Source organism: Brachionichthys hirsutus, chromosome 14 (assembly GCF_040956055.1).
Source record: "Brachionichthys hirsutus isolate HB-005 chromosome 14, CSIRO-AGI_Bhir_v1, whole genome shotgun sequence".
Classification (NCBI taxonomy): domain Eukaryota; kingdom Metazoa; phylum Chordata; class Actinopteri; order Lophiiformes; family Brachionichthyidae; genus Brachionichthys; species Brachionichthys hirsutus.
In genome coordinates this window covers 7,638,070-7,654,792 of record NC_090910.1, presented here as the reverse complement: position 1 = coordinate 7,654,792, position 16,723 = coordinate 7,638,070, and positions in this window count along the sequence as shown.

Genomic DNA, 16,723 nt, shown 5'->3' with positions numbered 1-16,723 from the left:
CAATAAAGACCCCAAACAGCGTGCCTAAATCTAAGCTAGCATTGAAATCCCATCTCTGCTCCCGGGTAGCTGGTTTGCATCCTCTCTCCTCTTTCAGCGATGTTGCAACATAATTTGTATTTGCATGTTAGTTTTATGTACCGGGAGGTTTATAGCAACAAAGCACCAGCCGATGTGTTTGTGTGTGTGTGAAAGAGAGTTAACTGAATGTGTCCCGGGCATCTGTTACAGTAAGAGGCCTAATAGAGGGGATTTAAAGTGAAAAAGAGGACGGCACTGATGCGCTTTACAGCATGTTGAACATTTGCAGCACCAGTGAGTGAAAGGACTTGGAGCAGAAATAGCTTGTGATGCAGTTTAGTAACTTTAATAAAGCATAATAAAAGGCAGTGGTAACAGCAGCGTAGTCGATTTAAAGTAATTATTTTAGGCATCAACCCATGTCATTATAGTTAAGCAACCATAATTAGACAAATTAGTCACAGACGGTGGTCTTCCCAGACATCCTTTGCACTCACACAAGGAGCCAATACTTTTACTCCACTCCCTGCAAGGTGTGAATGTACAATACGAGTCCACTAAGGACAAAGTGGGGACTGTCCCTCAGGGGAAAGTGGCAAAAAGCCAAATTACTCTCTTGACTTTGGCATCGGAGGTAATTTGCTTTTGTCGGCTCACCTTCATTTGGATATCAATTGTCTGTCTTCTGTGGGCAGCCCCTATTAATGTATGTTATACTCCAGAACTTCCTACACTTGGCCCAAGGTGAGGGAGAGAACCACGCCAAATCAAATCAACTCTTATATGTACAGCCCAAGTTCACAAAAGGCAATTTGCCTCTGCGGAGCAACATCCGCTACCATTAGAAGGAAAGAAGGAATCGGAGTGGGAGAATAATGCAAACACATCCCTGTGATGGGTGAACATGTGCGTTTACACTCACACATGGCTAAAACTGCAGGTTATGTCCATGAGAGGACCCACATACCGGCTCTCTACTACCTGGTAAGAGACCTCTTCAAGTCACCATGTTCTGACTGCCAGTGGAGATCTGTGATTCAGTGTGATGGCTCTCTATGCATAATTTGTTGCCTTGGGACGACTATTCACATGAGGTATATGTACCAGTAGCTGGGCGAAGAAAGTCTCAATATAACAGAGAACAACAATTAGTGAACAATTCAGGAAGTCTGTGTTGAAGTTATAGCTGGGCAGTGAGAGTGGTTACTCAATACTGAATATTTATACAATGAACGCTGCCTTTCAAAAAGCTGATGTTACAGTGACACTGGAATGTTTCATGGAAGCCTAAGGATCTTTAAATGATGGAGGATGCACCATACATGTGAATATTATTTAGAAATGGTAACCTGTTTAGATTCACTGGGCACTCAGACAGAGGATGTATGGAAAGAGAAGGGCACTATTATTTGTGATGTAATTCCTGACCTTGATCCAGATTTCTTTGTGGACCGGTACCCATCCTGTCTCTGGTATTGCAGGGAAAGAGTAAAAAGTAGAATGTTCAGCTGCACACCCTCCATTAAGACAAGGCATAGCAGGGTTGTGTTTTTATTGAAATGTAGCACCTATTGACGGATTGAGATTCATGTCTCACAATTCAGATATGGTAACTCATGCTACTTGGCCTTCAATTCACATCTCCTTTTGCCTCATAATTCATCCCTCTCCCCTTTCGCCACACTTTCACTCTCACTCCATCATCGCCCATCTGTTCTATACCCCATGTGTCTTATGTCTTTGCACCCCTACCCACTGCCTCGTCTCTAGCTATTCTCCTTCCTCTCCGCCACCCCTCCCCCTCGCCACTGTTTGTGCACCTCCCCATCTTTGCCCAGTGAGAAACTGTCGAAACTAGCAGCTCTAGAATTCTGATCAGCCACTTTGTGTTCTGTGAAACCTTGCCAAACTGCCTTTCCGATGAATCAATAGCTCCATTGGCTGCGCTTAACACCTGTAACCTCTGCATTATATGGAGGGCAATTTTCAGTCCTGGAGCAGAATAGCAAATATCTTAACTTAGTCAGGCTTCAGCTAAAACCTGCTTCTTGCAAAACATCTTACCGGGTGCACGGATACATTTACCAGGATAGCAAATGTGGAAGCCTCTCTATTTGTTTTTCATCTCTCTCATTTATTTTGAATAAGTGAGTGATCAAGTGAGTGAGTGAAGGAGTGAACGAGTAAGCGCTGATAAAAAAAAAAAGAGCTTAACTGTGGGCTGTTTTTGTATCCGCTCCAGCCGCTTGGTTGCCATATGGATGCGAATGAAAAGTGAGGTACGCTTAGATGCTGCGATAGAGGTAAATGGAATTCATGCTGCGGTATCTAGGTCATTTGTAAGGCCCAAAGCAACATCTCCTTCCCTGCCTCCTGCCTTTTCCGCGTGTTGCTCGAGTCTCATCATCAAGAAGATGAAAACATTCCACATCCTGTGTATGCAACAGCTCACACAAGACGTGTGTGTGAGTGTGTGCTGCAAGCAAGCCGACATGGTCCTCAGAGGTGTTGTTTTAATAGCATATTGATAGAGTGAGCTATTATTGTAGCCAAAGCATCAATATACATTTGTTGGAAGGGTTTGGACAACTGAATCAGTGGAGGCGTGAATCCTCCTGATACTGATCGAGTCATAAAACTGTAGGATTTCGTCTGATTACATTTCCAGTGTGTGTATTTAGGATAGATGTATCAGTAAACATGGAATATACAGTGATTATATTGTCATTATATTGTTTCACAACTAAAATGTATCTTTATGTCACAGCTTGAGGCGAGCCTGTGCTTTTCCATGCATTAACTTCTCCTGTTCCAGATTGTCCTCCTGCAATCAGCTCATTCCGGTCACCTGTGCTCCCAGGCTCACCTGCAGCTAATCTCTCATCAACCCTGACTCTACATATACTCAGCTCAGACGGCACGCCCTCGCCAGATTGTTGTGACTTGCTGCATCATTTCCAGCACTGTATCCTGATCCTGATCCTGATCCTGATCCTGACCCTGACCCTGACCCTGACCCTAACCCTAACCCTCACCCTGACTCCTGTGTACCTGCCCTGCCTGTTTTTGATATTGCCTATTTTCCTGTCTTGGTTACCTGGTTTTTGGCCCTTACCTGATATCTGGAACTCTCCCTTTGCCTGCCGCTCTTCTGATTTGGTTGCTGTTTTGGACTGGCTACCCGGTTTTTAACAATAAAGCTCACTTTCTGGATTTTCCCTGTACTGTCGTGAATTTTGGTTTTTGCCTGCTTTGGTCCGTGACACTGTGAAGTTCTTTATTAGATTAGGGGCACCTTGTAAATGTGAAGGCTTCATTATTTCAAAGATATATACAGAAGAAACTCTTCTTGTGGCGACACGCAACGTGAAAAGACACAGGTAGTGACATAACAGAGTTACTGTAGATGTGTCTATAGATCATGTCCGTGGTAAATACAATGAAGCTGACATACACAACTGTCAAAAATTAAACATATTTAAAGCTGGGAAAGAGAACACCTTTAAAGAAAATGCATTAATTCATCTATTTGGTTGGAAACAAGGTTATTTAATTTATGTATCCAGCAGTTGCAGAGCATCATTCGTATTATTTTGGTCAGCGTATCTGTTGAACATGAAGCCAATAATCCATCTTCTTTTTAAATCTTTGTTTTGGACTCCTCCAGTTCCTGAGGGACATCCTTGGCCCTTTAACGGCAAGCTTCTCTTGTGTGGCTAAAACATTAACAGGCTTCGTAATCGAGGAACAGGCCTCTGTAGGTTTTTGACTGTCACCTTTCAGACACACGCATCAATTTTATTGCTTTAAGACATGTTTATAGTGTTAAAGTTAAAAAAAAATCTGCCGTCCATAAACTTCCGTATGCTGTTCTGCAGGGGTGAGAGGTAATTCGTTTTGTTTCCATTGAAATATTACACATTTTAAGCAGAGTCTGTCCCATTAACCACCTTTATGCAAAAATATTAAAAAATGTGACAATTAATCAAGCACCAGCAGCTCTCATACATCATGGCATTTAATTGCTGCTTCCCATCTGCACCACCATCATGAAATAATTTCTCTCTTCATCATGTCTTCCCTTTGGTGTTCCAGCTTCCACGGAGATATGTTTGTAGGGAGTTTAGGGACACTTAAAAAAGAATTGGACAGGAATGAATTGAAACAATTTTTAAATGAGAAGATCACAGAGATATTGGTTAAGTTTCGTTTTCAATCCTTCACTCAAAACCTCAAAGATGCCAGCTCACAGTGGGATGTTAATAAAGTAACAGCTTGTACAACATTAAATTTATTACAGTCTGTTTCATGGTTTTCAATATTATTGTTTGTCTGTAGAATACTGGGGTGGCAGCATGCACCAGTAGCTCTCAATGCCGGCAGTGAGTCAAACCTGTTCCAGGTGCATGTTGGTTCGCCCTTTATCACCGGTTCTGTTCAGAATCTTTATGGACAGAATTTCTCTGCACAGCCAGGGGCTGGGGGGGGGGGGGGGGGTCTGGTTTGGGGACCACAGGATTCCATCTCTTGTTTTGGTGAACAATGTTGTCCAATGTAGGCCATCGAGCCTGGACCTTCAGCGTGTACTGGGACGGTCAAGTGTGAAGAGAATGGACGTCCATTCAGCATGCACTAGCTCTTTAGGACCTTTGACTGTGTTTATTGTTTATGAAGTAAAATAAATGAGTTTACAATGTATTTTTATGCAGGAGAAATTTGCGCTTATATATTAGTCTTATACAGTAATTGTATTTTTGCCTGTTTGACTTTTTATATACTGACTATATATTTGATCTTTACCAAAGCAGCCGAGATTTCGGAAGAAGTGATGCAAAAATGTTCTTACTACAAAAGTGCTGAGATTTTTCAGTTTATAAAAAAAGGAAACAAATAATAAAACCCTAAACTAAATGTTTCCTCACCTTGGCAAACGCATAAGCTTGTATTTGTAGGTATCTAACTGTTGGAACCACAGCAGGGGAGGAGGCATGACTTATTGGATCTTTCACCATTTTAGTTCAACAACTCCAGTCATTGCAGGCAAAGAGCATTTTCACTTTTTAAGAAAAAGCTCCTCTTTCTCAGTCGGTTCCTGCCTGATGTGTAGACCTGAGCTGGATGCAACGGGGACCAGACAACTTTTTTTTTTTTAAGAAAAGCAATCTCGGAAAAGTTGCAGGCAAATTGATGAAAGTGTGTACAATAGTAAACTAAATGATGGTATTTCATCATAAACATGCACGCAAGCTGATGATATACGGTAGGTGAAGCTGGGGCTGGAATTCTCTTTTAATATCAGTGGCATAAACACTGCAGTTTCCATCCATTTAACTGCATCCCAGCTGTTTTCACTGCTCATGCATCACCCCGGCCACTCCACATTGCTTCTTAGCTCTTTTTCCTGGATGAATTCCTATCAGATTAAGTCAGGGTTCATCCTACTACCATCTTCCATCTCCTTCTCTGCATCATGCTTCCATGGAACCTCCATATGCCTAATTCCCTGTACTCACAAACCCCCATCCTCACAATCATCCATCTCCATCCATCTCTCGATTTCTTTCTTCTGACTGTAGACTCCAGATCCCTGGTGCATATATCCCCCCATCACTTGCCTTTGACCCTCACACTTCATACAGCTCATACATCAACACAAATATACACAAATATTGTACTAAAATGGGCAATGAAATCATCTTCTGGGATATTCACTCCACAGCATCTGGTCTTTGGCTTGTTATTTTTGGATGAAGGGCATAATGATTGTTATTGAGCTTGCAAGACACAACACATGCACTTCGATTTAATGCCCATCAGTACAAGCTGTTACACCCAAGCAGGGTTGCAGCTCCTTTGCAGTCATTGTATTGCAACAGAGACACTTCGCCACCTCTTGATGTTATTTTTAATTTGCATTAAGTAAATAATACAGCACTGAAAAGAATGGCAACGGAAAGTTACTTCACAGCGCTTTTCATTTCCCAAACATACTTGACAATAGCTCGGTAGGCGATAACCAAGTCTGGGAAGCAGATCTCCAGCCCAGATATAGAGATAAAAACAGATTGTGGCAGTTGACAGGTGGAATGAAAAGTGAGTAGTTTCCTTGATGTCGAGGAGGCTCAAACGCACACAGATTAAAGTTTCAAGTGGCTTTTAATATTTATCCAAGAAAAATATTTCTGAAAACATCAGTCGTTGTTTTTTTCTCTTTCATTATAACTGTTTACTTTAGTGGAAGGCCAAAAAATATGGCATAATTTAATCAGCGTTCACTAATGGCCGTTCTTCTGAATACGCCAGTTTGAGGGGGTAGAAACCATCCAAGTGTTTCATGCTATCCTTTTAACTCAAACAGGGACCACAGTGTATCTAGAGGATTGTGTTCCAGCCCTTTGTAGGTATGTTTATGCACTTGTAACAAAAGCACAATTTGTCCGTTAAAAAAAATATCACTGGTATTCTTCCAAGTTTAAGAGAAACTAATACAGTGGATAGAGATGATGGAGATAAATCATTCCTAGAGAATCTGTATTGACTTTCTGGGGCTCAATTATTGCTGCGACGGGTTAACAGATTGTGAGCTTGAAGTGAAACCTCGTGCTATAGCGCTTGCATGCTTCTTCATTAATTAAAATATATTTCTGCAAAAACCTTGAGCTTTCTTTATCACACCATATGGCCTATAAGATCTTGTTAATTTATTCCCCCTTCTCTGAAATGATATCAATGATATCAATCAAGCATAATGCAGCAGTATATGGCTCTAAATCTTGTGGATTTAAAATGCGTATTTTCGGAGAGGAGTTGCGTGTCTGTGAGTGTGAGATCAATAGTTTGGTGTGTCTGTGATTTAGTTTCTGCTATGATAACATATCTGGAGTTGATTGGGAACGGATGCCTAATGTTTGCAAATGAGAACATTTATTATCACTACATGTATGAATGATGAATAGGCCCTTTCTCCAATTAGAATCAAGTGATGATCCATCTCTAAACAGTATACGATTATGAGAAAGAAAATACAGTGGAGTTAATGGTATTCTGTGTCGAGAAGCCTGTTAATAAATATTATAATAAAAAAAGTAATGATTTTAGATGACTTTGTCATTGTCTCAACTTAATGATTGAAGTCCTCGGTTTTATTTTATGCACTTCAAGTGCAGTCATCGGTCATGTTTTCTTCTTCTCTCCCTGCTATCCATTTCAAGTTACAGGTGAAATTCCCACGTCATCCTGCCGGATTGTCATCAGCTGTCATCAACACCAGCAGACCTTGAACCAGCTACAAGATGAGGGATTTCTCTGACCCGGCGTACGTGAGTGAGGAGCCGCCATGGGTCTGAGCTGGGAAAGGAACCACCGGGAGGGTGGAGATAGCCAGCGCACCGTGTCTTAAAGCGCCACCCTCGGGTCATCTCTCCTCGTGTTCACACGCTCAGCCAGGCTGGAGCAGTAGAGGATTGGGAAGCAGCTGGTAGGCACAGAACAATGTGGATGGAAGCATGTACTTAATGCTTCATTGACAACACTGTTCCTCATTTTTATTTCATATTTGCCAAAGTTTTAGCTGCTTCTGCAGCAAACTATGTGCTGCACTATTGGCAGAAGAGTCACTTAACTGTGTGATGTTTGGGGCTTGGGATTTTGGCCCGACAGCTCAAAACACATATTATACTATTATAACAATGATACAATATTTCATAGCTTTTCCCCAATGCTTCGAATATTGGTCATGAACCTAATTATAAATGTATTTACACAGTCTGTACAGAAAATTAAGCATTATTCTAGCTCAATATCTCTGTTTGGATTTCTGTTCTAGGCCTTTTACAATTAAAGTATTTATGTAACAAGACTTCTCTTCCCCTTTCTTTCTTTTTTATTTATTCTTTTCATGAAAAGTTACAACATCACACCTTCAAGAACATTTCATGATTAGAAAGGAGAAGATAGGATAATTAAATTCTTATATTTATCTGCCCCCACCTTTTTTTCATAATCATTACAAGATGGTCACTGCCCCCCCTCCCCCCCAATCACCCGTGCTACAACATAATTTATTACCACCGTCTTACAGTATGGGGGACAGACCCTGTAAAAAGTTATCATTGCCCCAAGTTCCACGTCTTGTTTTATCACATTGTTAAAGTCAGAGGGGATTCAATGACTTTTCTGACACTGGCCAACTGGAGGAGGCTCCTCATTGTCATAGGTGTAAAAATTAAATATAAAATAAAATAAAAAAATCTTGCATCATTCTTATTTCATTGGTGAAACATTCTAGAAATCCTGCAACGTACTGGAGTACCTACTGACAGAGTCTCTTTAACCTACAAGCACTTTTTACTGTAATGAAGCTAGACTGCCAAATTGCATTTAAATCCAGCAAGAATTCACCGAGGGGGAAAGAGAATGAAGCTGCATCATAATCACAATGAACGCGCAAGCGGCAGCATGGCCTTTTAGGCAAAAGTATGAGGTGGCGTTCTTTGCCCTCAAGGTGATGACAGAAGTCTTGGACATGTTCATCAGTGTCTGCCCTTCCACCCCACCTTGCAGCCTCTGTCTGCGCTCAGCCGGCTCCAGCCTGCACAGCTGTGGGTGTCGATTGTGACAGGTCAGCTAATTAGAGCGGTGCTGCGTCTGTCTGAGACTGCGACAGGGAGCTGCTGGGCACATGACTCTGTTCGTGTTCATCCACACCTCTGGCTCCACTTGTGCATCCATGCATATACGCACTGAGTCATGGGACGTTAAAGCATAAAGGTATTAACTGTTGTAACTGCTGTACGTTTACTTTAGCATGGAAGTCAGTTTGCACGCACACACACCCACACACACAAACATTATAAGTTGTACACTTTTTTTTTTAATGTAGAGGATGTAATTTTGTTGTGATTTAAATGCGAGGGAGATCAAAATCCCAATAAAAATGCAATATTTAAGTGGCGCTAAACTGTAATGGTCAAGAGCGCAGTTTGTTAGCAATTTTGTGACTGACCTTGAACGAGTCAGCTTCATTAACAGTTGTGTTTTTTGTATCCCTGACATCCATCTCCATCTTGACCTTCAGCGATGAGCCATCACAATGACAACCGCGACCAAATCCAATATCTGCAAGCTCATCTGACCTCCTCGAGCTGCGATGCTTCGTCATGACCTGACACCTCCATGTGACACACAGTTTGACCCCAGTTTGGCACAATGACACACAAACACACTAATAAACACATTCAAGTACTTACACTGTATGTGCATAATGTCTGCAGACATTATCGGTGGACATGCATATCTAGGTATTTAAACTGTGCCAAAATAGAGTATAATGACAGAATCCAGGACATGGAATGTGGTAGCGCAATCAGAGCAAGCTGCATTTAGTGTGAACTATCACCTCAATATTGTCAAGTATACCACTGGACATAGTCCATTTGACAGCGGTGTATCTATATTGCTGCAGTATCCAGCTCTTTCTGAGTTGCTGCCAGGGGAGGTGTTAGAGGTGAGCGTCTTTTCACTCAGATAAATTGCTTATTTTTTCCCCTCCTTCCTCTCTGAACTAGACCTTTAGCCCTGCCCATCCCTTTTGTGTCTCCAGTGTCATCTACTTTTATTGCACTTAATGCTCAAGGTACAAAACAGTTGCGATGCACAGGGAGTTTCTCCCCTTGGCACCTAAAGTAGGTGCCAATCAATTTTTAATCAGGCGCTGGAAACTTATTGTTGAATAAGTGATAACATTTACTGAAAAATGGGAAGCAAATTTAAGATCTGATGCATTGCTTTAATTTAATTTGGCAAATGCTTATCTGTATATTCCAGAAAGCTTATTTCCAGTCTGCTACTTCACTCCCTGGCAATGGCTCATGTGGAGGGATCACACAGTAAACTGTGCAAAACACATTTAATGACCACCTTATGCTAACTATTTAAATATACATTTGTGTGTTTCCATTTGATATAGGCTGTGGCAATGAAGTGAGGTTGAACCCTATATGCGTAAATAAACCACCTCTTCACAATACAGTTTTAGACAGTTTGGATCCCGCCTCCCCCCAAAAAAACTGTTGTCTTCCTGCCTATAAAAGATGCTCATCCTCGAAAAAGGATGCACTCAACAATTTGTCTTGCGTGCAAATATGTAAATGACAAGTCTGCATCGAAGTGTCTGATTGTGAAAAAAGCAACAACAATGCAATAAATGAGTGGGCATATGGTTCCCGTCGGCTCTTTGTTGGCAATTCCTACAACACAAAGGCAAGATATATAGGTAGAACTGCAGAGCCAGCAGAAATGTTAAAGCCTTACGTTGTCCCCGTGTAATGGCAAAATTACGTTTTGAGTGTTGCATTTTTTTTCCCCCACTGTTTCTGATTAGAAAAAGAAGAAGAAAAGTATTTCGGAATGCATGTCGGCTTTGTAAACAACAGTGATCTGCATTTAGCATGCTGCATCATGCTCTTAGGTCTAATTTTAAAGTGATGGAACTTTTTTGTTGGTCTTCTGAAGTGTACTAAGCCCCATTATTACTGCATCTCGACCGTAATCTGAGACTGTGTCCCATTGAGTGCCAAGATATAAAAGCTGTCCAATGAGTGAACAAAATGCAAAGCTCCCCTGTTAATAATTCATGCCTGAGTTTACAAATGGCACTGTTGCACAGAGACGGATCAGTCGAGTCGCTGAAATGCTGTTTGAAGGAGATGAAAGTTTAATTCCTGTCCTAGATTACTCCTCGTCGTATCTAAGCAGACCCATTATTTTGCCTCCACTAATGTTTTCCAGTTTGCTGTAATGGGAAATGAAGGGAGACAGAGGCTGAAGTCACGGGACACAGCCAGTTATGTACTCAACAAGGATTGTCCCTGGTAAGTGACAGCTGGGGCGGCGATTTGCATGACAGGGAGCGTCCTGTTGGACCACAAGCTGCTGGAGGGAAAACAAGGCCAGTGCTAAAAAGTTGTTTGTGTGTGTGTGTGTGAGAGAGAGAGTCTGTTACATTCAGGGAAGATATAAAGGACAAATATAGGAAAATAGGGAAACATTACACACCATTCATTCATTCATTAATTTTCTTGAAGATGAGACGATCATAATCCTTATCCAAATCTGGGTCACGGGTTATGCCTGGAGCCTATCCCAGCTGACGTGAGGTGGGGTACACCCTGGACAGGTCACCAGCATCCTGAGTTCTAAGCATGTATTGTGTTTGCGATAAGAGCACATGAGAGTGTCATTACTGCAACCCACCACCCCAAAAAACGAGCAGTGATTTAGTCATTAGTTATTTACAGTTTCACAACTACTTCAAACAGTGTTAAAGTCAATATTAGAACAAATATGTTACATTACTTCACACATCAGAGAGCAAGTGTACATGCTATTCTCCATGAGGCGACACAGACGCACATAGAACTACACACTCGCTCTGTACCACAAATGATCTAATTCTGGAGTTCATTGGAATGAGAAGTTTTTCTGCCAGATGACACTTGAAACAACTTTTTCTTCATATTAGTGATGTGTTAACACATGAGTGTATTCTTATAAATATTTCTGCTCCATAATGTAGTTCCTCTTTCAACTGATAGCAAGTCCAGCAACTAATTACATTTATAAAGATGGGTGATGTAAAAAAAAAAACAATATCAGTTAAACTGTCCCTTAATTGCAGGGACAGTTAACTCCATTGGTGCAAATAAATCAATACATAGATAAATGATTTATATTGCACAAATATATATATATATTCAGTGCAGGGGCATTTTACTTGTGAAATATAAAAGCAGCAAAACGACACACCAGGTGCACGATGACTTTGGCTCAGACATTATGCATACAAAACTGTTGAAAACAATACTTTCACACTACAGTTGATTCAATTACAAAACCATCTCATGTGCAGGAAAGTGTCAACATTTTGTTCTGTGTGACTGCAGAAAATAGAAAATGCAGTCATTGCTGACTGTAAAAGGTTTGTCAAATAGTCACTCATTTGACTTATTATTTCTACATTTTCTAAAAGAAAATAAAAATTCCTACGGATCTGTTTTCATTGCTCTTCCTAATATGGTCTACTTTAACCTGGACATCAAGCAAAGACAGGTGTTGCCATGGCCACTATAGAACCCATAATCTGCAGGTCCTGCAGGCTGGGTAAAGTTTGGCTTGATTTATAAGAAAATAGTGTCAGTTAGTATGACAAAGAAGAGTCACTAATGTTCAACAATAAAAAAAAATATATTCTTTAGAAAAGGTTTTGGGGGAAGAAAGCGAAAAGGGTAATGGCTCAGATGGTGGATTTTAATTTTCATCTGAATAAAAAAGATTTGAAGGATCCATGTTGTCCTGCAGTTGAAGAAAGGACGTTAAGTTAAGAGCTGAATTATAACAGTAGCTGATAGTCACTGAAATCAATAATTAAGTGGAAACAGGTGTATTTTGTCAACTAAATTATTTTTGCACTTTATTCCAATGACCTCAACATCATTACAGCTTCAATTTATTTTATTAAATGATAATAACCAAGATGGAAAAAGCATGTTTCAGTCTCATTCAGTGGGAGCTCCCCGGTAACACCAGAATGTTGCCACTGGATCGACTCGCAGCTCACTCCCTGAGCTCTGGCAGGAGTTGTTGAGTGGAGTGTTTGTCGCCCCCCCCCCCCCCCCCAAACCCCCATATTCCCAGATGGTCAGGAGAGTCAAACTGGCAACCTTGCAATCACAAACCATCCTCAACAAGCCCTTCGGGCCACAGCCGCCCTCTGTGTTGAATTGTAATTTCTTTCCATGGAAAAATTGCTGCTTCAAAACATAAAGTGCACTCCAGATGTTTCAAGTGTCTTACACGAACAATGCAGGTGGTGCACTGACAGCGGATCAGGTTTCGCTCTTCACTACCGCCAGCAAGCGGCTTTTGTCAAGTAGTTTCATTTGCGCCGAATAGTTTATCATATTTTTATACTTTGAGCAGCCATTGTTGTCATGTGTTCATGCCATCGCAGGAGTTGATGAATCTTATAGCTGCCGTTGAAGATGACCACCAAAAAAGACTACAGACAAGTCTCCCTCTCTCACCTGATTTTCTTTCACTAATCATCAGTTTCTTCCTCCCCGTGGCTGACGCTGCATGCCCATTACAATGCTACACGTTTGCTGCGAGGGCAAATCATCGCAGCCACGCACTGTTGGTCCATGTCAAATATTAGTGTCACTGTCTGGGAGATATCCCGAGGCAATACAAAGTTCTTTTGTGTCTTTTGTCTCCTTAACAACTGTCTCACACTTATGTTAGAGCTTGGACACACTACCCGCCACCAGCCAGCTATCTCTTTGCAAGACATTAACCCCAGGATACCATCAATTACTAATTAATCTACTTAAATTGGCAAATTTGCATTTATTGCCATCTGGTAATTATTTTAATGAACACAAACAATGTACTAATTGATCATTGCTTTATGTTTTCACATTACATTTCACATTGCCACGTTTGCTCACTCGCTGCATTATAATAGTCCTGGCGGTGTTTTAAAGCAGTTATTTTAAAAGACAAGCTGAGCAGCTAAAATATGATCTCACATTCAAGAAGGTCTGATGATGGCTGATAGATGGCAAATAACTCATAATGTTCCTTGCACAATAATCGAAAGCAAATGACTGTGCTGTGTGCAGGTGTTGAGACTATAATTGGGACGCTATTGTTCAGTGCTGTCTTTCATCTTAGAGGAATCGATAGCCTTGTGGCTAGAACCAGAGACACCATCCTGGAAATCCATCTGTATGGTGGCTGATGCTGCTACAGGCAAACCCCAAAGAAACACATCCTTGATTTTAATGAAACGTTTTCACCAGATTCCAATTTTTCTTCCGCATTTAAGATATAATGAACCCTTGAAAGCCCTCGGTGTGCTTGAGGAATGCATTGGCTTGTTTATTCTGGCTATATATATATATTACAGTTTCTTTTTATTAATATCCATGAGGAAACATTACATTTAGGGTCTTAAAATAAAGCTTAAACTTTGGAGGACTCAAAGGACAGGGCAGAGATTCTCATTGCGTGGTGATGTTTTATCTTTATGAGGATAACATGAAGTCGGTCTTTCCTCTGTTCACCTGCAGCTCATAAACTGAACACTTAAATTCACCCTGTGCTGCCTAAAAATAACAGTTTCGAACAGCTGTGCTCTTATCACAGAATAAAACTCTTGTCAAAACAACCAAGCACACTTACGACATGGATTGATAACAGGCCAATCGGCTACGCAGCTTTATTTTCTGTTCATTGCAGAAACCGTCACGGGTCTCAAGTAAAACCACGCAATGGCAAAATTGTTGGAGGAAGTCATTTCTTTGGTTCAGGAGGAGGAAATTGATGCAGTCACACAAAATGTGGGTTCTAATCGAGGAAAGTGAACGTGACAAAGCTGAAATTAGAAAATCGGTGAGATTGATGGCAGGGAAACTAAATGAAAAAAGACCTTTTAATTGGTGAGCCTCATGGCTGAGTTAGTTTGACACCAACACGAAAATAACTTTATGCATTTGAGGCAATGTGTCCAACACCTTATCTAGAAGTGAACATCTTCGCCTTGTGAGTTATGTTTTATGTTATTAAAACATTTTCTCAATGCCTTTAGTGCTATAGATTTCCATAAGTATTAAATAGTGATTTAATTCTGTGAACGGCTGTTTGAAATGGACTCAAGTAATCTTGCCCTTAACCTAAGCGAAAAGCTGACCATGATGCATGACTTGGCAGTTCCCTCATCTATCGTTTTAAATTGACTGCACTTTCACACGATTCAATTATACAGTCAATATTGCAGGGCCAGCTTTCTACTGCAAAATATTTGACAATATGAGAACTTTGTGTGACCCATTTATTTTGATTTTTCGAAAACAATTCAATCTCATCCCTAATGTCTTTCATGGCACAAGGTTCATACATCACTCTCCAGGCTACGCACAAGTATCTGTTAGGTGCCGTAAATCCAATAATATTTAAAGAGATAAATGACCATCGATAATGTCATGTATTCATCAGAGAAATATTTAAAAGCAAGCAGTCGCACATGCCGCTTTTTGATAGTCAAAAGTCGAGCTTTCCTTTACAGAAAAATACTTTATTGCAGAAGATCTTTGACGTTTCACTTTTTTCTTTAAAGAGGCAAACACAAGTGTCACTCACTGTATGTTTTACGGGGAAAAAAGAAGCAAAAAAGGGCACGAACTCTAACACTGAGGATACATCAAACCTCCCCATGGTAACAATTTACTGTCTACTATTTTCTTGCACCATTGTTCTTTTCTTTCTATGAAAGAGAATTACAAAAAAAAGACCACCAGACTGCAGGAGAGAGAGAGAGAAAAGAAAATAAGTGCAAGAGGGAAAGTGAGAGAATACAGCGAGATAGTGTTTATTGCTTGTGGGAGGTGAATGATGGTGCAGCATAAAAACCTCTCCAAACGGAGCAGATGGAGCCTATGTGACAGTAAAACCCCAAACGTCCACTGAAGGTTTTTACCAGTGACTTATGAAAGCTATCTGTCAAAACAAGACAAGAGTTAGCAGGATGATATGATAATGAAGCAGCATTGCTCTGGTGACAAATTATGTTCAAAAGGTAAATTGTTTGTCAGGAGAGTCCCCAGTGTGAGCAAGGACAGCGGTGAATGGGATATTATTGGCCCAGAAAGTGACATGAGATAAGTGGTGAGCAAAGTTCTCATTGAAATTGCAACCATAAATCCTTGATTTTTGGAGAAGCTGTTCCAGTAGAGGGAAAGACTGTGTCAGTAAAATGTAAAAATAGCTTGAAAAATGTATGGCCTTGTGCGCTCTTCAACTCCTCACGTTTTTGATAAGATGACTTCAACAAAGAGTGTGTTCTAGATCCAGGTCTTGGGATAATATTAGGACAAATGTTAGCTGTTGTTGTTGCAGAAATACAAAATATTTCCTGGAGAATTGATCTATGAGATACTTTATACCTTTGTTCATCTTTATTTCTGCAAGTCATTGTTGCACATTTTGTTCTACATTAATTTGTCACCTTTAACATGCATACAATTATAACAAGCTTTTAATATACATCTTGTTACAGCCGTAGCAGTAGTGTATACTTCAAGTGCCTCAGAAAGGACCTCTGGATTCAAATCCTCAATTTACTATTATATTTATTCTACAACAGCAGAAAGCAGGTTTTTGGTTTTAGTTTTTTTCTACAGAAAATTTACAGCAGAATGAGCAGGCCACACTGGACTTTAAATGCTCTTCGATTCATCTCTTATAATCTCTCGTAAACTGTTTACTGATAAATAACATTGGTTAAAATAGTGAATGTTAGTTGAACAACTCCCCTCTAACAAATGAGAATTTAGTAAAGTAGGTTACAGTTAAAGCAAAAGATGAAGACAGTCAAAGTTCGGAGAGAATGTGGTTTCTGTGAACAGAGGGGGCGCACTGTGTCTGCAGCCAAAGCCTATGAAGCTAAGAAAGGGCAAACCTGCAGGAGGTTTCATGCTATTGTTTGCATGCCAGGTGTCAAAAGTGTCACAGATTGCCATCCCAGTGTTCGCAGCAAGGATTCAGAACGGCAAACAAACTTCAAAAGACTCGGCTCGGCGCTGATTCACGGATATGTGCACGCATGCACAAGCAATCACACCGATTAAGGTCATACAATGAATAT